The following is a 24,067-nucleotide window of genomic DNA, read 5'->3' on the forward strand; positions in this document are numbered from 1 at the left end:
CATGTTCAACTGGGGACAGATAGCACTTTGGAAAAGCTTTGAAAGAGAATGTAAACTCCATGAAGATAAGCATTACTATGTAATGTATATTGTTTTATCCCAGCTGTTTTGCCTATGTGGCTAGCATATAACAGTCACTCAATTATGTCGGACAAATGACTAAAAATGACTAAAGCAAGAAGAGCTTGCTTAACTATGTGTCAATGATCCTGCAGACATAGAGTTTCAAAATTCTTCTCTCCCTTTAATAACATTTGTTCTTAGCTCACTTTTCTTTCAGAAAATTATGTGATAAAGTATCTTAAAGAGATACTTAGCTGATATGGACCAAAGTTTCTTATCCCCCATTGCATCTACATATTAATTAGAGACACTCCCTATAACTAAAGGAATTTTACTGCATAAAGAAATGTTCAATGAGAAAGATATTCATCAGGGGTATTTTCCCCATTCTCCCTCAGATAGCCTTACATACATTTAGAAAGTAAAAAGACTAGGTGTGCCTGGATGGCATCCAACTCTGGATTTTAGCTCAGATCATGACCTCACAATTTGTGAGATCTAGCCCCGTGTTGGGCTATGAGCTGACAGCGCAGAGTCTGCTTGAGATTCTCTTGCTCTTCCTCTCTGTGTCTCATAATAAATACACTTAAAAAAAAAAAAGAAGAAGAAATTAAATAGACTATTCATGCTCTAATAATAATGACTAAATTTATGTAGGGCTTAATTTGCATTAACATATGCTATGTATGGTCCCTTTATTATCTCATCTCGTCCACCGAAAATTGTGTAATTGAGATATAATTAAACTCTGGGATTTTAAGTCGTTTGTCCAAGTCTAGAGAGCTGGTAAAAGTGCAACACAGAAATCTCAACCCCAGATATCTGACCTTAGAGCTATGGCTGGCTTGTCATAGAACATCCAATGAAACAGATCGGGGAAGTCATTCTTAATAGCAAGGTGGAGTCTTGAAATATTCTAAGAATGAATCACCCCAGCTGGAAGAAGGATATGATCTGTCAGCAGACCTAAATGTCCAATATGTTAAAATAAATGGCATCAAACGTATGATGCGATTATCATTCTTCTCCCTTGAAGTAAGTATTTTAGTTATGGTTGGTATGCGTATTTAAAAATAGCACGATAATAGGTGTGGTGCCGTTTCCCACAGAGACTTGTCATTACACAACAGTCTAAACAAAGGGTTACTGGATCATGGAGGCTAGTCTTATAGATCCCTGTTTCGGCAGCTATGCCTCAGGCCATTTACACTCAGAGAGTCTTTTGGGGCCTCCAGGGAAGATGTCAAATACCAATAACTGTCACTGCTATGGTGACCTGTTTAAATATTTTAAAAGCAAAGCTGTGAAGATTTTCAATCTTAGTCATAATGGTGACCTGCGGCAATTCTCTTAAGACCTAGAAATACAGGATGGCTGTGACTTTGCCTCATCCTCAGGGCAGATACATGATGTGGCATTAAATTAAAAACAAAGAGCATGAAGATCCGGAAAGTAAAATTAATGCAATTAAAAATTGAGTTAGGAACCCATGATTCACTTCTTTGAGGGTATTTGCCCAACAAAAGTTTCACAGTTGCCAATATTGTTTTCCTTTTCATACATTGGCCCTCCTACAGCATGGAGCACCTAAGAATAAATAATATTGTAAAGGGCACATAATTCTATTGGCAATGTCACAACCTAAAACAGGTGGGGGTTAATTAAAAAAAAAAGTACAAAGACTTTCAGTTCATATTTACAAGCAACTATGTCTTTTGGAGCATGTGGTCTTACATAATAATCATTTGTCTCATTTATGGCATATATTCTGCAAAAAAATAAAGACTGGATAACAAATCTGTACCAGTATCTGTTTTACATCATTAAAAGTATTAGGAGTCACCTTAGAGGTAGCTGGTATTAATGACTGAGATACCCCACTTTGTCACCATGTCCTGATTTGGCAGAATAATGACAGAAAAGATTCACTCTGATTCAGAGGACAGTAGGGGTGACACCGTAGGCTCCTTAACAGGAAAGCGACAGGATTCAAAAGGGTTTGTAGGTAGTGTCTCACTAAAAACATCAAAGAGTCTACCAAGCATCTTACTTGAAAGACATCTGCTCTTTCAAATGACTGTCCTGCAGATGTGAGACAGGTCTCTTTAAATGTCACCTCCCCACACTCTAAACTACTGATGTTTTCTAAGCTAATGAAATGGCCAAAATACAGGAATGAAGAGTATGGTATGGTGAGTTTCAGTGATCAGTGTCTCTTTTTTTTTTTTTTTTTAATGTTTGGACGTCTAGAATCCTCTGTTAAACTGTGAAGATTAATAGCCCTACACAGCAAGTAGATCATTTAAAGTGTTAAGCATCAGTGATAAGCTAACCATCTGATGATTGGAACAAGTTAGTAGGGGAGAAAGAGTGTTCTCTGTCACAAACCAGTGATCCAGTAGATCTGTGGATTATTTGGTTTCAGTAGTGTTAGTGCTTCCACATGTTCACTAGAGCTACCCCAGGGAATTAAAAAACAAAAGGCAGCAATCAGACTACATGCTCAAAGTATTTGTCACCTACTTAGAGGTGTAAAGTCAAGTGACATAGCTTGAATAATAATTGTCACCTGGAGAAAATGCTGACTTCCACAAAGTTCCTTTAAAGCCTACCCAGAGAAATGAACTCAGGAAGGTATTATTTTCTTTATTGCCCCACTTCTTTGCTCACTGTTCAAGAACAGCAGTTCTTAAAGCATAATCTCTGGACCAGCAACATTAGCATCACCTGGGAACATGTTAGAGATGTATATCAGAGTCCACTCCCCATCTATGGAACCTGAAACTCTGGGTGGGGGAGACTGAGAAATCTGTGCTTTAACCTCCCTCCAGTTGATTCTAGAACACACTGAAACTTAAGAACAAAAGAGTATACCGAAGCAGGTGAGCAGTCCCAATTTCACCCTACAGATTTCCAGGTGGAAATCTACCTCCAATCTATTGTCCATTTATTGGTAAACTCTAGCTTGGAACCCACATAGGAAAATTGATTCTTGAAAACCTAGTTTCCTACTTTAGACAGGAACCCTTGTGAGTCAAGATTACAACTGATGAGTTAGCCTCTAGAGCAAGCTGGACCATACTTACTGATGGGGTATGTGACTGCATTAATCATTACAAATGCCTGAGCTGCTCTTACAAGGGACTAATAATGTTGGTCCAAGAACAAAAACTCTCTTTTTTGCATTCATCAGTGATGAGTGTTCTATATCATGGATATCTAGACACCCAAGTTACTTATTTATAGATAAGGGCTTGTTCTGAAAAAAGCACAGCATACTTTCCCTCATATTTTGTTGGCCAGAATTTAGTCACATGGGCACATGTAGCTGGCTGCTAGGAAGTGGGAATCACAGTCCCTGACTTAACAACCATCACAACTCCATTACAAAGGAAATAAAGGGGTGTGTCTGGGGGTGGGGTGGGGGGGATAGGTAATGGGTTTAGGCAGATAAAAAGCAGTCTCCATCTAAAGTATTTGAAAATCAAGTTATTTATACTAGCAAACTGAGAACATATCTAAATGATTAAAACTAGAGGCAGAACTAGATAATATTTGATGTATCTATCAAAGAAAATCATGCAGATATTAAGTATATGTATATATATAAGTATAACAAATATGTTATAAGAAATATCAATATGTTGAACAAAAGATGTTAGGTGGGCATAAGTTCATTAATATAGAACAATCCTGACTATATAAGAGATAAAGAAGGGGATGAAATACACTATTTTCTATTCAAAATTTAATTTTTTGAGCTAATATGACATATGTAAAGCAGTGGTAGTGTTTGGAGACATAATAAAATTCTAGATTCACAAGGAGTAAGATACTTCTGTTAATAATAGTAAGGAATAAAGAAAGCTGTTTGAAACTGTGATACCCAGTCAAAAATGTTTAATACTCTTTTGTATTTTCCATGTTTTCTATTATAGTCATGCCTTACTTTTATAGTCAGTAATATAGTAAATGTTTTTTTTCTTACAAAAAATGCAAATAGGATTCCATAAAATTAAACTACTGCACTAAAGAACCGGAGAGAGAAAAAAAGATTATATGAGGAAATCTTTTAAATAAACACCTAAAATTACTTCCAAGATGTGGCCTCAAGCCAATATAGATTTACTAAATGTTTTTTATATATCTGCAATCTTAAATAATCATAACAGAGCATTTTGTCAGTACTCTAGAAATTTATTCTGAAAATCAAATAAAGACCGTGTTTATGTTTCTAGCATTATATTTATTGAGGGAGAGACAAACAGATGATTTCCTCAAAAGAAGTCTTCTATAAGTGAACTTAATATACAAGACACTCACTTGACATCAAATACCTGGATCATACTTTTGTTTTCTGATTAGTTAACAGTCCCCCACCCCCATCATTGTTGTTGCTACTTTGTGAGAACTTTACCAATTTGGAGCTTAAATAATCCTACCTAAAAACTGAAAAGGATAAAAGGAACTTTCAGACTTGTTAATGCCATAAAATCAAGACGGTGTATAAAAGATTTAAACCTGCTACCCAGAAAACTGATTGAATTACCTCCTCTCCAATAATTTAATAATGCTGGTTTTAATATTTACATTAATAAAATGAATACTTAGGAAAGATTCCACATTACAAATTTACACAGTCAAATCCAAAAACAATTTAAAAAAAAAGGAAATCATGTGAATATTTTAAGTAGCAGTAAGAACAGGGGTTTCCCTGCCGAGAACTATTTAGTGGGTTCACTTTGCTACTCTGATTAAAGACAAGCTCTTGCAAGGCCTTATCTTTCTGTGTCGAGTAAGTGTCCCAACCTACTATTTAAAGGATGTTTCCCACTTCTATCCTTTCTTTGAGGCATGGTAGCATGCTGGGAAGAGTGTAGGTTCTAGTACCACATTTGAATCCTTATTTAATTCTTCCTTGCTAGATTGTTTTGATAAATATATACATAGCATATATAAAGTAATACATATTAATATATATAATTCACTCCCCATATAATACTTTTCCAACCTCATGGAAAAATATATAATATATTATATATATATGAGGTTCCCAAACCTTAACAGCAATTTAGCTTTTGGCCATCATAGACTTTTCTCAAGCTGTTTTCTCTTCATAGAATTCACTAACCATATCCACCTTATCAAACAGAAATGAGATAATTTCTACAGGACTTCAAAACACACCTCAGAGGCGCCTGGATGGCTCAGTCAGTTAAGTGTTGGACTCAGCTCAGTTAATGATCTCATGGTTCGTGGTTCGATTCTTGAGTTTCGGTCTCACATCGGGCTCTGTGCTGTCAGCTCAGGGCCTGTGGCCTGCTTCAGATTCTGTGTCTCCCTCTCTCTCTCTGCCCCTTACCCACTCATGCTCTTTCTCTCAAAAAATGAATAAACATTAAAAAATTTTTTTAAAACCCACCTCAAATGATACTTTTCTAAACAGGTCTTTTCTCTTTCCACATGTACTCATACCTTTCCTATCGCTCCCAATAATTTCCTTATATTCACATTTTAATTTGTTCTTTAAAGTCCTTCATCTGCCTGTGGGTTCTCAAGTGTAGAAAATATACGTAAGTAATATTTAGTGCTCAGGCCTAACCTTCCGGTTGGTTATCTATGGCTTCATAACAAACCATCCAAAATCCTAACGGCGAAATTAAACCATTTTCTCTCATGATCCTGTGGGTTGACTAGGTTCATCTATGCATTTTTTCATTTGAGGCAGTTCACTTAGAAGGGTGTTATTTTTTACTTTTTTGCTGGTCACAGAATGAGACTACATTTTTCAGATGGTCTTTAAAAAGATGGTGGCCATAACTGACATCTAGCTAATGGCACGTGAGAAGGGTCATGTGTTATTTTCAAACAAGACACAGAGGAGCCTTCTCTATGCCCCTCTTTTCTTTTCTGCTAGCTGGATGCAGACAATGGCTAAGTCTCTGGGGATGACAAAGCCAAAAGACGGAGGAAGTCCTGCCTCCGGATCACTAGTAGAGGAGAATCGTCTCCTGACCTGTCCATAAGATTTAGACTGTTACATGTCCATGAGAAGTAAACTTCTGTTGACCTATTCTATGTTTGAGGTCTGTTTTCCTCAAAGTCAAATACACCCTAACACATCAGATTGGTTGTCAGTGTCGAGGGCACATTTGGTATTTGAGAGGTCATAACTTTGAAGTGAGCCCAAACCTGAGTGTGGGGTACTCCCAAGAATCTTAAAGCAGAGGATGGTTGGATACTGGCTGCAGCAATAATGAATTTATGGGGTTGTAAAAGTGTTAGGGAGTACTGGAGTGAGTGGATTGAGACTGTATTGATTGCAGGGTCTGCAGGAGGATCATAGGAGTAGGCCAGCTAGATAGCGTGGAGGGACATATGTTGGAGTCCAGAAGGTGATGGAACTGAAAGCCCTTCACTTCAATAAAATAATGTATCGCAAAGGATCTATTGCAAAGATAAGTGGAAGCAGTCTTACTTCATCGTGCCCAATTGGAATTAAAGTGTGATCAGACGCAAACATTTATCTTCATTCTGCTGGTCAACTCACTATCCCATAGCCATTTCCAAGGCAGGACACTTTCAATTTGGTGATTCAGAGGAAAAAGTCATTGAATCACACTCTTCAAAGCTGCTCAATTTGCATTTGGGTCCCATTGTTCTTAATGAATTCGCCACAAAGATCTAAACTGTCAGATCATAACAGAAATGCACAACAATGTAGTCAGAGAATACTGTTTTTCTTTGCTTGGAAAATAAAACCTTTGTTTCACATTTGCATTTTTCCTTAGTCTGTTTGCTGTAAAAATCTGAAGCTAAACACAAATCCAGCCTGTTGCTCCGTCCTGAGAACATTAATTGTCTCCAGTCATTGTTAGAGCATCTGTTTCACATTTTGACAAGTGCACTTATCTTCTCTTTTCCCTTCATATTCCTCTGGTAAAAATAATGAATAAATTACAGGGGGATGACAAATGTGTTGATAATCAAGATGAAATACAAATGAAGTGGAAGAGGCTGTATTTCTTTGCAGAGTTGTAAATTGCTTTTTTTTTTCTTATGCATCGACATGCCTGACTTAGAAACTAAAAATACCACCACATGGGGAAATTAACAGAATTGCTCAAACAGAAATTATTTTTCACCAATGAAATACATAAACAGAAATTTTTTTGACATCATGTATCATGTTTGCCTTACAATCTGGATACCCCAGGAAAGAATATCCAGCTTCTTGTGTTTTAAGGGCTTAGAGAGTAGTGAATCTGATACGTTATAGTTGCACTTGAAAATAATTGTTAAATCTTGAATGGAATTTGGGAATGTCTGGTTGAAGAGAGCAAACCTCAATCCCAAAGACATCAACTCTGAGAGAAACAGCTTCACATGCAGTGTCAGGAGATTTTAATTCCATCTCAAGAACATTCCCTTCAAGTTCCCTATGGAAATATTCATTTTTAATATTACAATCTCTGCAATCATTTTATTCAGGAATCTCATCAGTAAAAAAAAAATGGATAGATTAGCAGGGCATATCAATCATGGCCCACTGACTAAAATCTTGCAGAAGTATTAGGGTTTTTTTCCATTGCATTTGATCAGCTTTAGAAGTAACACTCTATCCAATCTGCTACAATGCCCATCACATCTTATTTCCCAACACCTGGAGACTATCATCTATCTGGAGTTTAGAGGCATGTGGCATGTAGAGACCTAGAATAGATGCGCTCTGGGTGCCCTCAGAGCTCAAATATCCCATGGCTATTATTCCTATCTATATTCAGGTTGTTAATAACTTGACTTTATCTTTTCTAAATGTGAAACCATAGAATTGAGTTCAGAGTCTACATGATGCATTTGAGCAAGTTCAAACTCACTGGGAATTTATTTCCTAGTTACAAAAAAAAAAAAAAATTACATATGACAAATCCCAAGAGGCGCTATTCTGTTTACACATTGAAGCATAACAAAGTTGTGGCACACACCTTACATTGTATGGACTCATTCTGTATAGTAACCTTTGCCAAGGATCTTATAAATCTTTACAAATAAAGAAAAACAGACTCTTACCATGTACCTGCGATCTCCATAAATGTACATGAAAACTTGCTTTATGATTGGATTTGCAAGACAACACAAAGCTAACTGTAAGAAGTATTGCCTGCAAATATGAGTTCTACTTTACATATGCAAATATATATGGAAACTTAAGAGTTGTTGCCGTGCATGAAAAAACTATGTCCCACTAGATTTGAATTGGGAAGGATGTTTCTAAAGTAGCAAATAGGAGCAACCATAGTAATTAGGAAATTTCTCTGTTCTTTGAAGACTGATGCATCTCTTATGCAGAAAATTTCCACTTCATAAACATATTATGTATTTACCACCATATGGGCTGTTTCGCTACAACTATTAAGATGCAATTAAGTAAAGATTTGAGATGAAGGAATGAATAAAATCTTTGGCTCAAAACATAAATTGAATCTTTTTTGAATTTATATGAAAACTTGGCTTTTTCTATTTTTAATATAATGTTACCTTTCTCTGTAAATTCTAAAATATTAGATGGATTCAAAAGTGAAAAATTTAAGTTCTATACATTTAATATTAGATTGCTTAAAGCTTCAAAATTAAATTCTTTCAAAAAGTGAATTTTTATTACGATGTTTTCCCCTTAAGTGAATTTCTGGGTTTTGTTCTTTTTTTTAATCTAATAGGAACTTACTTTGATATAAACTTTATCATTAGTAAACTTTATCGTAAATTCTAGTAACATTAAAACAAAAATACATAAGTGTCCTTATTCTGATTTTTTAAGAATAATGTTTAATTTGTTTTTTTTTAAAAAAGTGCTTCTTTTGAGAATGAGAGAGAGCATGAGCAGGGAAAGGGCAGAGAGAGAGGGAGAGACAGAATCCCAAGCAGGCTCCACACTGTCAGTGCAGAGCCCAACACGGGCTCCATCTCATGAACCAGGAGATTATGACCTGAGCTGAAACCAAGAGTTGGATGCTTAACTGACTGAACCACCCAAGCGCCCCTAACTTGGTTATTTTATATGAAGCTTTACTATAGAATCTTAAAATCATTTCAAGGTATATGGACTAAATAACAATTTGTATCATCGATGCCATTCATAGCATATTACAATTTGGGTTCTCCAGGGAGCAGACTCAGACAGTTTACACTGCTCAGGAAGCTTATTAGGAAGCAACTTTGAAATCACCACGAAGGAAGGGAGGGGGAAAAGCAGAATTAGGTAGATAGAGAAGTGGAGCCTTGATTGAGACCCAGTGGCCTCCCCGGGCCCCATGGGAAGATCAGGGGCAGCACTGCCCTTCACAGTTCACAGGTGTCATGCATTGATCCAAATTGGCCAAATCTTCTCAGTTCTGCCTCTAACAGGTATAAACCATGGGCTTCTACCACGAGGGTGTGGCCTTGCTATCGGTAACTCCTGAAGCCCTGGCTATCCCTAACCAGCTGACAGTTGGAGACTACAGACCACACTCTCAGCAGCCAGGGCACAAGACCTGAGCTGCGCCTCTCCAAGTCCATCTCATGTGCTGCTTACGTCCACTTTTTCATAGATGTCTAGGGAACAGTCCTCCAGTTTTCTGGCGGGTCTCCCTGAGTAGAGAAAACTTGGAGAAGAAGGATTAGCGAGACATTTCAGCTGAATCTGATCACCATAAGTATTCATCATTTCCCAGCTTTAACCATGACAGACTCTTCGTACGTCAGGGACCAATTCTTCCTACTGTGGTACCTCAGCTGGTGATATGACCCAGACTCTCTGAACTGCCGATCATCATGCCCCTCCAGGGTTATGGATGAATCTTCTTGGTCTACTGTAACATACCACAGAGTGGGTGGTTTAAACAATTTACTGTCTCACAGAGACTGGGAGGTCCAAGATAAGGTGTCATCAGGGTTGACTTCTGTTGAGGCCTCTCTTCCTGGCTGGTAGGCAGCCACTTTTTCTGTCCTTACCAGACCTCTTGTTTATGTGCACATGGAGAGAGTGAAAGAGATACCTGGTGTCTGTTCCTCTTAGGAAGACACCAGACCTATCACATTATGCCCTCACTCTTAATGACTTAATTTTTATCACCTCCTCATGGGCTCTATCTTTGAATAAAGTCATATATGGGGTTAGGGCTTCATCATATCAATTTGGGAGTGGCCATAATCTATCCCATGACAGGCTGTGATTGCTGAACGAGATTATTTACAATGACACTTAGGCAAGGCAGTAGAAAGAGTCACCCACAGGATTCATTTGGATAATGAACATATTTCTTTTTCTCATCATTGTACAACAGCAGCCCTACCTTCTTTTTGATGATCAATATTTAGTAATATTTCCACAACGGTGATGTCTCTTCTTGCCTCGCATTCTTTAAACACAAGGAGCCCAAAATGCCAGTAGAGGTCAAGAGTACAATTTAATGACACTCTTGCCATGTCCTCTAGCATGTATTCCCCAGTGGGGATATCAGTATGTGCTATGTCCTATTGAAACCTTGGCTATGGGCCCTTTTGTGTACAGTTTCTGCCATGAATTCACTCAGTTCTTTGGTGTGATGTGACGTTATGTAGGCTCCTATACCAGCAGATCAGACACATCATAAACCCTTGGGTGCGGTGCTGGCTGAGATCCTCCCTTCCAGAATTTGCGTATGTCATCAATTTGCCATTTGGTGACTAGTTCTTCTGAAGCAATGGTGTCATAGTGGAGATTCAGCATTCGTCTTTGTGGCTGGGTGGTTGAACATTCACCAGTGGCACTATTCTCTATATATTTGAAATATTAAAAACTTTATTGAAAATAATAAAAGACCTAAATAGTTAGTAAGGGTTTGAATTCAACTTTTTTCTGGTCTTTCCTTCTCTGTATGACCTCTGGATGAGTGAATCTATATATACCAGACCCAATATATATTCATAGCAGTCACAATAATTGTTTGAAGAATAAATTAGTAAGTGATAAAAGATGGGGTGAAGAGTATTTGGATCACATAGTCAACTAGTGTTTACTGAGTTTGTTACATGTACGCACGGCATATAAAAAATTAACAAGTTCCTACCCTAGGTATACAGACAATCTAGTATTTAACACAGGTATGGGAAGACCAAACACAATTATAGTGTGGAAATTAATGGAAAAGATGTGCTGTAAATGGAAAGTGTTATTAATGCTCAAAGGTTAGAGGACTTAATTGGCTTAATGGAATGCAAGAAAGATTTGCTTCATAGAGATATAATTAGTGTCTCTAAGGAATTTAAAAAAAGGTAGCTTGGACCTCTATTGTCAGCAAACTACAGCAGCCAACACAAAGGGAGGATGTAAAAGGTTAAGACGACTAGGCTAAAAGGGTTAACTCTCAGAAATAAAACCCTGCTTACAATGTGAGTGCAACAGGGCTGAAGTTTTTGTGTGTTTTGTTCACTGTTGTATCCCAAGCAATTAAAACAATTCCTGGAACCTCACACATAGGTCAGTATTTGTACAACAAAAATCTTCCAGGTAAGGGCTTACCTAACAATAGTCCTGCAAGATACTGATACAAATGACCTCACCTATTGAATTAGTGTATAGGTTAACTGCTGTTATAGAGCCGAAATAATAGAGGCTTCAATAAAGCATAAATTATTTTCTTCTATACAACAGTCAATAAGTTGGCAGTCACAGTCCAGTGATATGGTACGCAGCCCTCCTCAAAATGAAGATTTCATCTCTGGCTACAATATACCAATTCTCTCCATCTCCTAGCAAGTCAAGGAAGAGAGAGATCACACAGAACAAGCACTTCCTTCCTCAAGTATTTGACCCAGACACTGCACACATCACGACCTCCCTCTGGTCACATCTCACTAAGCCAGGGCTTAGTTCCGTGGCTTCAGTTAGATAGGAGGGAGAATGGGAATTGTGGTTTCTAGCTAGGTGATCATACTCCCAGCTAACTATGGGAGATGACACTATTACTAAAATTGAGAAGGATGAACATTGGGCAAAATATCAAACTCTGAAAGTCAAGGTATTCTCATACTTTAGATACTTTTTATTTTATTCCAAGACATCACTTAATCTGGTTTTGCAGCTGCCTTATCGGTGTGTCCTTCTCAATCCCCTTTACTACACTTTTCTTCACATTCAAATGTTGCTGTCTCTCAGGAGCAGGTCTTTGGCTCTCCTGTCTTCATGTCAACATGTACTCCATGATGAAAAAAGAGAATTCCCACAACTTCAAATACCATTTTACTTATTAGCCTCAGATGCATAATTTCTGTGTATATATTCCCAATATGTACGCCTCAATTTCTCTACTGTTCAGACCTATACCTAAATAACCAAACACCAACTCCACATCTCCAATTGAATGTTTAATGGGTATTTCAACCTAAGTTGGTGAAAATTTAACTACAGATTCCCACCCCTCTAAACACCTGCTCCTGACTCCCCAACCTCAGTAATATGTATCACTATATTACCTGCTTGCTCTCATTCTTGATTCCTGTCCTTCCAATCCTGTATCTAATTTAAAAATAAACAGCTCTCTAAATTCTCTCCTGAATCCGTTTATTATCTCTTTGTCTTCAACTCCAATCTAAGTCACATCACTTTTCACCTATAAACAACCTATTCTTGCTAGGACTTCCATTTCTACTTCTCCCTATTGGTATATCCTCCATAGAGTGGCCAGAGTAATCTTTTTAAAGTTTAAAACGGACCACTGTTGTCTTCTATTTGAAAACTTAACAGGAACCCATGGAGGAGGGGAAGGAAAAAAAAAAAAAGAGGTTAGAGTGGGAGAGAGCCAAAGCATAAGAGACTGTTGAGAACTGAGAACAAACTGAGGGTTGATGGGGGGTGGGAGGGAGGGGAGGGTGGGTGATGGGTATTGAAGAGGGCACCTTTTGGGATGAGCACTGGGTGTTGTATGGAAACCTATTTGACAATAAATTTCATATATAAAAAAAAAAAACAAAAAAACAAAAAAAATAAAAATAAAAAAAAATAAAGGGTACATGAGTGGAACACTGTCAAAAAAAAAAATAAACTATCTAAATAAAAAAAAAAATGAAAACCTCCAATAGCTTCACATTGCTCTTTGAATAAAATCTACAACTCTCTCCACTGCCAAAAATTAGAAGTAATTATTCAAAATATTTATTACTGGGCACAACAGGAACACTAACCAGCAGTCCATGCACAAATGGAAGTGCTGAAGCAAGGTCCTGGAGGCTGCCTGGTGTGGATCTCATTCTCCCATTAGCTGCCAGATATGAGGGGGATCGACCCTGGGACCCCTGGTATGGGCTAAAGTCACCGAAGTAGGCACTTAGAGCATTTGGGTCGGTGACCATTTATCAAGCAGTATAGAAATATCTCAATGTTTTGACAACTGGCACCCCTAAGTACATGCCAGTAAATAGTTCTGTGTATGAAATCCCCAGAGACCCATTGCTTATCTCCCTCTTCAATTTGATCTCTATCCACTCTTGTGCAAACTCATCCAAGATGCATTTTTTCCCGCCTCTTGAACACATGAAACATCTTCCAATACCAGACCTTCCCATTTGCTGTTCTCCATGGCCTCATTTGGGTACTTTGTTCTCATCATTCAGGCCTCCAATCAAATGTCACCTCTTCAGACACCAGTTCTCAGACCACACTAGCTGTGATGCCTCTTTGCTACCTCACCCTCCTTTATTTTTTCCATAGCATTTACTAGCATTTAATTTCCATTTTTATGTATTGACAAGAGGTTCATGGTTTATCTTCCTCCTCTAGAAGGTATGTTCTTTACTGATTGCCTTCAATACCCTAACCCTACTGTGTCAACATCCTTTGCTAATTTCCAAATTCAGACTACTTGGTGGTACATATTAATCAGGAATAAATGTATAAACTCCAAATGCCTCCTAGCACTGCTTGTGTCTCATTCCCAGCTTCATCTCACTTTTCTTGATCTAATCCACCAATCAAATGAGTTTCTGAAATCTATGTTGAAAGTCAAGTCGTCTTCACTAATTAGAAGAGATGAGACAACATACTGCATTCCACCCTCAACTCCAAATTTCAGCTCTTCCTAATCATTTATTGACCTAGAGAACTTTATTGAGTTCCACTTGGAGCCACTACTCTGCTAGATGCTAGAAATACAGAGCTGAATAAAGAAACAGTCCTTCTCTTTATGAGTTCACAGTGCAATGGAAGCAAGCATTGTCAATTCCATGGTCCAAGTACTCACGAGGTGCTGGGAGAGCCACAGGAGGCAGCAAGGGGTCCATGTATTCAATAAAGATGCAGTGATTCTCAGGGGTCATGAGTGACCCTAAATATAAGGGATGCCAAAACACCAGATAAACATGCCTTTCCAAACCTCTCCTTGAATTGGACCAGGGTATAAATGGAACCCTGTAAACTGATAAATGTTTTTCTGACAAGCTTTTAAAGATTCCTCTGTTAGATAAGAAAAAAAATATGCAAACTGAAACTTTACACACTTCCAAGGGTTGCTGATTTAAACTCCTCTGAAGGTACTCCTTGTTTGTAAGAAGAATTTATTGCTGTGATTTGAGGTTTTCCCTTTAATACATTTCTATCTTTTCCTTCTATCATAAATATATTTACTGACCTCTTATAACCGCCATCAAATCTAATATTATTGTTTGAAACACACATGTCCTTTAAGATTATTGCAAAGTCAGGGCATAAGAATGGACTCAGTTCTCCTGACTACAATGTTCAAGATCAGAGATCCACTGTGAGGCAGTGGGAGCTCTGTGCTAGAGGGGAAACTGGCGACTAAGAATTAGGCAATCCAGAACCCATCCCCTCAGATAATTTATCATTCCGCCCTCTCAGAATCATAATATCTCTGTGCCCTGTCACTGCCACCTTGTTACTTTTATTTTATAGGTCCTTACATATTTTCACATGACTACAATCCTATTGACACCTTCAAATATGCTAACTAGCAAAACGAATCTAAATATGAGTGGAAAGGCACGTCATAAATTATGTTGGGGACAAAACATCTGTTTGATGTGTTGTTTCTATTTAAATTTAGAGTTATTTTTTCTGTATACTTTTTTTTTGGTATAATTTGTCCTTTCATGTGAATGCAGTGCATTTGAAAGGTATCAAATTATCAGCAGACTCCTATTCTTTATTTGGATCATAGAACAGATACAGTATCAGTAGCAAAAATAAAGTATATCATTTATTGACTAAGGGTGCCTACTATGAACAGAGGCGGATCCTTCACAAATATTCCAATCGCTATATCTATAACCCATTCCAAACCAAGGAGCAATTCCATGAATAAGGTAAATCTAAAAGATAAAAGATCAGTGAGAGAAACAAGAGAGAGAGAGAAAAACCTATATCTTACATCACAGTAACATCTTGGAACGTCATATATATATATATATATATATATATGTATTTATTAAAAGAAACTATTTCTCCATGTTCAGTAACTAACTGGCAGCAACAAACATCATCCCTTCCTATGAATGGACTGTGTTGGACCTGAAAGTATTGACAAAATTTCTCAGAGAGAGGAAAGGAAAAGTTTCTTAAATGGAATTTGAGGTTTGACATAGACTGAGGAAGTTATTCCTGAACTAAATTTTCTTTGGACAGTTAATTCATGTTGACTAAGTTTATCCCCCTCTTTTCTGATAACTTTAAGAGCTCAAAATAGAGGAAGTGAGTACATCTATATTGCTAAGCAAAACATGTGAGGGCAAAGAAAGTTCTCTGTCATCCTATAAAACCAACAAGGCTAACATGGTTAGTGCCAACCCATGAGTAAGTCTATGTTCTAGACCTGATTGTTGAGAATAAGAGATGTATCCAGGCCAGGTTAATGAATGGAAATATTTCAGATGCTCTGATGGATTTTTAAGTAAACTCACCAGCTTAAAAGAAACCAATTAGATTTCCAACAATTGTGTCAATGATGAAAATCAGAGACACGTGCCAGCCACAGGCCATAAACCGAACATTTTCATCAATGATTTCAAACATGATGTGGAGGGGATTCTGGTAGTAGAAGCTTTACTAGCTCTGCTAGGCTCCAGAAAGGTTAATCAGGTACAACTTTGCCAGGCATAGGTGTCTCTTCTAACCGGTTTTTACCTCTTTCTTCTCTATAAACTTTTATAAACACTGCACCCATTCTGACCATTAATCTTCCAAAAACATCAAACTGGTCATGTTATCATCCTGAATAAAATTCTTCATTACTCCCTCTGCATTTTTGTACCCTGAATGATGTTTAAACCATCATCAGGACTGTCAAGATGCTCTAAGTTTTGTTTGTTTTTTTAAGTTTATTTATTTTTGAGAGAGAGTGAACACATGTGTCGGAGGGGCAGAGAGAGAGGGAGAGAGAGAAACTCAAGCAGGCTCCACACTGTCAGCACAGAGGCTGAGACAGGGCTCAAACTCAAGAACCATGATTCATGACTTGAGCCAAAATCAAGAGTTGGATACTTACCTGACTGAGCCACCTAGGCACCCCCCAAGGTGCTCTAAGTTTTATACAGCAGGCTTCTCTGTGGCAAGCCTACCAACCTCCTATCAACCTAACTTGATCATTCACAGTATAGAGGAGGAGGGGCAGGTATTAGTAAGTTCCAATAGTTGGAGGTAACTATCTAGACCTATCTAGGTCTCTTCCCCAGTAATCTCATGGTCAGACTCTGTAGTGTAATGAAAGCAAGTCTCAGAACAAATTCCATCACATCAACATTTATTAATCATCAGGCACAAAGATAGTCATTCAGCCATTCTGAATGCTTAAACTCTGTTGTCTAAAAAGCTTGTATGATAAATTTAATTGAGGCAGATGTACCAAGTTGTAAGCTTCAGATAACCTTCTAGTGGACTCAGCAGAGAATCCTTCCTCAACATACCTAATGGAGAGGCTCTTGGTGGTTCCCTAGGCTGTTTTGATAAAGTCTCACACTGAATTCAAGCAAAGGCAGGTAGTAGCTATAGAATACCATGAGCATCACTAATTTCACCAATGAAAAATTATTTCTGTCATGAGTTATGCTAATTAACAAGCCTTTTAGTAGTGATCAGAAATAAAGCTAATTGAAACACATGTAATAACTGCCTTTGGAGTGTGGTTTCTGATTTAAAATTTTCAAATGTGTGCCTGATTAGGCTACTTCAAATGTTAACTATCCTCCTGCCACTAACTCAATGATCAGAACTTAAATACACACGTATATCACACTATATGACATGCTTCAAATATTTAAAATGGATGAAAAGTTCTTTCCAACAATGGTGTTTTAGCCATCCTGAATAATATTTACTCCCCTGAATGTACTTTGATTTCTGGGTCTTTTTACATGTTCTCCTTGCCTAAATTCTCCCTATATTCCCCCCATATTTTCCTCTAGAGAACTCCTATCCATTCTTCAGACTTTCTCTTCCAGGAAGTTAATCTGGATCTCTCTAGTTTGGAATGAGTGCCAATCCTACTTACTCTCATTAGTAACGCATGCATCAATGTTATAGCACAACATCATACTGTACTTGTTTGCTTAACTGTGTGCCAGGAGTGTTTCTTGACACTTTTAGGATGGGCAAATGATTTGCCCTAGTTCATCCCCAGACTGCTTGAGTCCACACCTGTGGGTAATAGGAGGCAATCTACAAAGCCAGCCTATGCCTTTTATCTTTCGTTTATTGTATTATACTTCAAATAAGTTCTTTCCTGCTTATGGAGAAGGCATGGATTTTAACTAAATTTAATCTCAATCCCAGTTTCAGCTTTTACATTATTGCTGTCATAAAAAAATATATAATGTATTATATATGTATATTGTAAGTTTATTTAAACACTGTATTACACTGATTACTTTATACCATCAATATTTATGTATATTTACATATTAACTTTAAAAAAATTTTAATGTCTATTTTTGAGAGAGACAGAGACAGAGAGAGAGAGAGTGGGGGAGGATGGGCACAGAGAGGAGAGAGAGAATCCCAAGCAAACCATGCACTGTCAGTGCAGGGCCCTCTGCAGGGCTCTAACCCATGAACTGTGAAATCATGACTTGAGCCAGAATCTACAGTCAGACGCTTGACCAACTGAGCCACTCAGGTGCCCCTACATATGATCTTTTTCTAGTGCTATTTCCATTCTTCCATCTAGTATGATTTTCCTTCTGCCTAAAGAATGCCATTTAAACTTTTTGGGAAAAATTTGCTGATGAAGATTTCTCATGGCTTTTGTCTGCTTGGAAATGTCCTTCTTTTGCCTTCACTTTGAAGGATACTTTCATGGAGTATAGAATTTTAGGGGTTTTTAAAAGCATTTTAAAGGGGTTTATTGTGTCCTATCCCTTTTTGTTGAGAAGTTGCTATCAGTTTTGTTGATTTCCTGAATGCTTTTAAGATTTTCTTTTTTATTTTCCAGAGTGATACATCAACGTACCAGGTGTGGTTTTCCATTTATTTATCCTGCTTGTTTTATAGAGCTTTTTGAATCTTTGACTTGATGTCCTTTCTTCAATTTTGAAAAATTCTTGTCCATGAGCTCTTCAAATATTGCTTATACCCCTTTCTCTTTTTCCTTTATCTCTCTAGAATGTAAATCACAAAGTTAGAATTGTTCACATTTTCCTATATTTGTCGTACGTTCTACGTCTAAATTTTGTCTAAATTTTTCCACCATTTGCTCCTTTTAATCCAAATATTTTCTGCTGGTATTCTTCGATAAATCACCTTTCTCTATAAAATCTATTCTTAACCCACTTCTTAATCTCATAATGTCAATTATTCCATTTTAAAAATAAACTTTTAATTTTAGAATAGTTTTAGTTTTACAGAAAAGTTGCAAAAAATAGTACAGAGAGGGGCGCCTGGGTGGCTCAGTCAGCTGAGCGTCCGACTTTGGCTCAGGTCATGATCTCATGGGTCGTGGGTTCCAGCCCCACGTCGGGCTCTGTGCTGACAGCTCAGAGTCTGGAGCCTGCTTTGGATTCTATGTCGTCTCCTCTCTCTGACCCTCCTGTTTGCACCCTCCCACTCTCTCAAAAATAAATTTAAAAAAATAAAAAATAGTACAGAGAATTCCCATATGCCTCACATCCAGTTTGCCCTACTATTGATATCTTACCTTAGTATGATACATTTACCACAACTAATGAACCATTATTGGTAAGTTACCCCATTTTAATTCAGGAATTTCATTCTATTTTCTATTTTCTAGGGCTCTGGTATAATGCACCTTGTAATTTATTTTCCTCAATTTAGCAATCATAGTTTTAATATCTGTGGCAAATACTTCAATAATGGAGTGATCCGTGAGTCCATTTCTTCAATCGTTTCTTAATTTTTGTTTATTTAGTGGTATAGTTGGTGACATGTTTTAATGTCAGCCAACATGTATGAAAAATTGTGGAAGTTCTAGAAGATGTTTTTTTGTGTTTGTTTTTTCAAGGCTCAGAAAAGGTTCCTTCTGTCTTCTGATAGCTTGGAGGAACCTAACTAAACCAGCAATTGAGCTCATTCAGAGGCCGGGTTTTGCCAACAACTTGCACTACTTGGAAGTAGCTCTCCAAGGATCCCACCTGTAAGTCTCTGGTGATAACTCGATAACTAGACCTTCTCTTATTTGGCTGTTTGCATATTCCAATTTTTTCTCTCTTCAGCTCCATAAGATTACAGATAACATTGCTCTATTTTCAATGGCTTTCTGCTTAGTTCTTTAGTTCCCTTCCTTGAAATAACTAATCTGGGGGCGCCTGGGTGGCGCAGTCGGTTAAGCGTCCGACTTCAGCCAGGTCACGATCTCGCGGTCCTTGAGTTCGAGCCCCGCGTCGGGCTCTGGGCTGATGGCTCAGAGCCTGGAGCCTGTTTCCGATTCTGTGTCTCCCTCTCTCTCTGCCCCTCCCCCGTTCATGCTCTGTCTCTCTCTGTCCCAAAAAAAATAAATAAACGTTGAAAAAAAAAAAAAGAAATAACTAATCTGTAAATACCATAAAGAGAACACTGTGGGGTTTTGTTTTTTGTTTGTTTGTTTTTTAGGACTGACCCACCATGTTCTTAGCCTTTTAGGTTCAAGCTGCCTTGACTACAGTTCATTTTTGCTTCAATTTCCCCTGACTTATGTCACCCCTCAAAGTTCTGCTGACCTTTCTACCTTTCAGCCATGGCCCTCTGGCTGGATTTCTCAACCTCTTATGTTCCATGAATTTGCAACTGCCACTAAGAGAAAAGAGGCTCATAGAATGCACAGGTGTTGACTCAGGTTCCAGAGGCCTTGACAGCCCTCAAATATTTTTTTTCTGATTTTATTTGGCCTATCTAGATTTTTCAGTAGGTTCATTTATTTGCCGCAAGCTACTACCTTTTAGCTAAAAGTAAAAGTCCTTCTGCATCATACTTTTCCTGTTGTCTTTGGTTTTACTCATTTTCTTGAGGGGTAAAATAGATACAATAAAATGTATAAATTGTAATTATACAGCTAAGTACAATTTTTATGTAATTATGTACTTGTGTAACTACTCCTAGATCAAAATATTAAAATGCTGAGTATTTCTTGCATCACAGAAGGTCTCAAGAAACCCCTTCTGGTTTTTAACATCTTCTACTCTACAATGGAAAACCACAATTCTAACTTTTTTTTTTTTTTTTTATCAATTAATGCTACTTTTCTTGAATTTCATGCAAATGGAATCCTACAATACCTACGAACAGGGGAGGGGCAGAGAGAGAGTGAGATACAAAACTCAAAGCAGCCTTAGGCTCTTAGCAGTCAGTATGCAGCCCAACACGGGGCTTGAACCCACCGACCATTAGATTATGACCTGAGCCAAAGTTGGATGTTTAACCGACTGAGCTACCCAGATGTCCCAACCAATGAACATTTTTAATTGTGAAATAGTCTATTTATTCCCAATGCAAATGGGAAAGACAAATGTATTTAGAAGAACCACTATTTACTATTTTTTAGAGGTGCTAGTCACTGTAATAAGATAACAAATTATATACAGAAATATTGGGAAAGTGAAGAGAAATATCATAATCATTAAATATTCTGCTTAGAAAATACAATAACTATCCTAGATAGAAAAATTATGACAGACCATTAGAAAAACAGAAAAAGTTTTACAGACTAACCAAGAGGAATGACTAAAATAGATGATTCAAATATGTGATTATCTTCAAATTAATCTTTAAAAAAATCAATACATTTAAATAGAGGGAAATAATTTAATAGACAATTTAGAATCTGGATAGTCAGATAAAGGTTTTATTTGTCAAAGTGTTGAATAGTTGAGTTAAGGTAATATGAATCTTGCTCTTTACCTAGAGGCATACAAGTACAGATGTTATTTTTTAGAAAAATGTTTTTCTATAGATAACACATGAAATTTAACTTGTCAACCAGGAGAAAACTATTTAGCTTTTTTCATATTTCTATGAGGAAAGCTAGTGGAGCTACAGGGAGGGTAGTGATTTATTTACAATAAAGGTAATATTATTTTAAATTGACACTCCTCTCCATGCTAACAATTACTTAAAGAAAGATCTATCAGGCTATAAAACCCTTCAAAGAATGGACTTTTGAGAGATCATCCTTTCTACAGTTCTATTCTACTACCTACAATACAATCAAGTCAATATTGAGCATTCAGAGAAACCAGTAACTGCATTTACTAGTGACTACAATCTTTAAATTACAATACTATTTACTTATATATGAATTGATTTAAACCATAGTAAGGGTTTGCAACATGAAGGAAAAAACTCTCTAAATGTCTAAAGTGTATATAAATACATATAGGATGGTCAATTAATCTCATGTCAGTATCCGAAGAGGAAGTAAAATCGTGCCCTCAACAATTACAAGAAAAATTTATAATCACATACATATCATGCCTAGAATATAAGTACTCAATACATATTTGTTGATGGATGCTTTTACTTTTTTTTTTGTAATATTCTCATCATACCATGATCAGTAATGCAGTGCTAGTCACAATTCATAATCGTTTGTTACATGTGAATTCGAGCAGTATTTAGGTTAATGGCCTGTAACTCTAATTTACTCCCTTGCCTGGCAAAAGGATGATTTTTTTTTTCTACTTCCATGACCCCTAAAGTTTTCTGGATGGTTGGAGATGAGATGGGGAGAACAAACATTTTCTTTGGGCAAGGCTTTCTCAATTTTCCTGTTTTGGGATAATAAAGCATGAGTTTTAATTAAGTTTGTAGGCTTACCATCTGTGAGCATCTGGAGTTTCATTCTGTTGCAGTGTTGAAGCAAGTGTACTAATTCCAACTTGCCCAAAAGTATAGAATATGTAGACCAAATAGCAGGGCAACAGCCAGAAGTTCATTTTTTCCCTTAAGGTCACTTTCCATTCTACCTCCAAGTCCATAAAAGAGTTCGTAAACTCTTCAACATCTATTATTATTACTTGCACAGCAAGTTCATAATAAGTCTGTGTTTTTATTCATCTCAGTAACATACTAAATTTGAGATTTTCTGTTCCTAGCTAAGCACTTTTAAAATACAATTTGTTGAGATTCTTTACCTTACTGATAATACAAAAATATTTGTTTTACTTACAAATGGGAAAAAATCCAAAAGCTGTCACTATGAAATAATTCTAACTTTTGGATTTTTTAAAATAAAATTTTAAGAAACAAAGAGGACTGTGCATATCAACATTTTCAAACTTCTAGACTCATTGTAACCACATAGGGTGATGGCTACCCTTTTTAAGGTAACAAAAAAAATCAATGTCAAACAGGAAAATCATATCAAGTGTTATTAAATCATCCAAAGTCTATGGCTTTGAAATTACAATATAAAAACTCCATTGTTAAAATTTAATTATTAGTGATATTTGCCATATGTGGTCAGACTTATACGGAATTTAGGTTTTTGTTATAATTATTGTCAAAAATACTGTTCAAATAACTTCTATTTCTGAAATTGGCAACAATTGATATTGTGGGGGGGGGGGGGGCAATCTTTAGACTTAAGCACTGGCCCAAAAATCATTTCAATGAATTGTACATACTTTAAGCTGGAAAACTTTTTAGCAACATATAAACTACCAGCCTTCTGTCAAAGAACTTACATATTTAACATATCATAAATTACTTTGAGATCAAAAAAGACTTTTTATTAAAAAATATATTTAGTTATCTATTGCTATGTATCAAAATACCTCCTACTCCAAAACTTGGTTTAAACCAGCAGCTGTTTTACCATCAGCTGGTTTGTCAAAACCAAGGATTGGTTTTACATAAGTAAAAAGTGATTCTTTTTTATGTGCTATCAACTCAGTTACTTGGTAATAATCAGCTGACAGATGGTCTGCTCTGAAGAATCTAAAACAGCTTTATCACTTATGTGTCTTTTGCTTTACTGGTCATGACTGGAAAACAGTCAACCAGACTACCTCCCCATGGCTTCTCCTAGTGACTTGGGCTTGCTCACCACATGGCAGCCTTAAGGCAATCAGATGCATGGGACAGCTCAGGATTCCAACAGGTGGTTTTCCAAAAGGCCTGGGGAAAGGTACAAGGCTTTTTATGACCCAGACACAAGTCTCAGAGTGTCACATATTCTGTATTCTGTTGTTAAATAAGCCACTAAAGTTAGCCTATATTCAAGATAATTAGAAACAGACACGGACTCTCAACAAAAGTAACAAAGCTTTTGTGTCCACCTTTAATCTAGCATAATATATAGGAAAAAAGGTTCTATTACATGAATAGACAGACACGTCACACATTGAAAACACCTGAGTAACACACACCCAAATTAAGACACAGAACATTACCAGCACTATAGAACCTCACTGTATTCTTCTCCTTTCAAATTATAAGCCACTCCTCAAGAATAAATCAACAGTATAAATCAAGAATAAATCAACCACTAGACTAACTTCTAACAGCATAGTTTAGTTATTGTGTTTTATACAAATCAAGTCAAACATA

The sequence above is a fragment of the Puma concolor genome, chromosome B3 (assembly GCF_028749965.1).
Source record: "Puma concolor isolate L17-30 chromosome B3, mPumCon1.1.hap2, whole genome shotgun sequence".
Classification (NCBI taxonomy): Eukaryota; Metazoa; Chordata; class Mammalia; order Carnivora; family Felidae; genus Puma; species Puma concolor.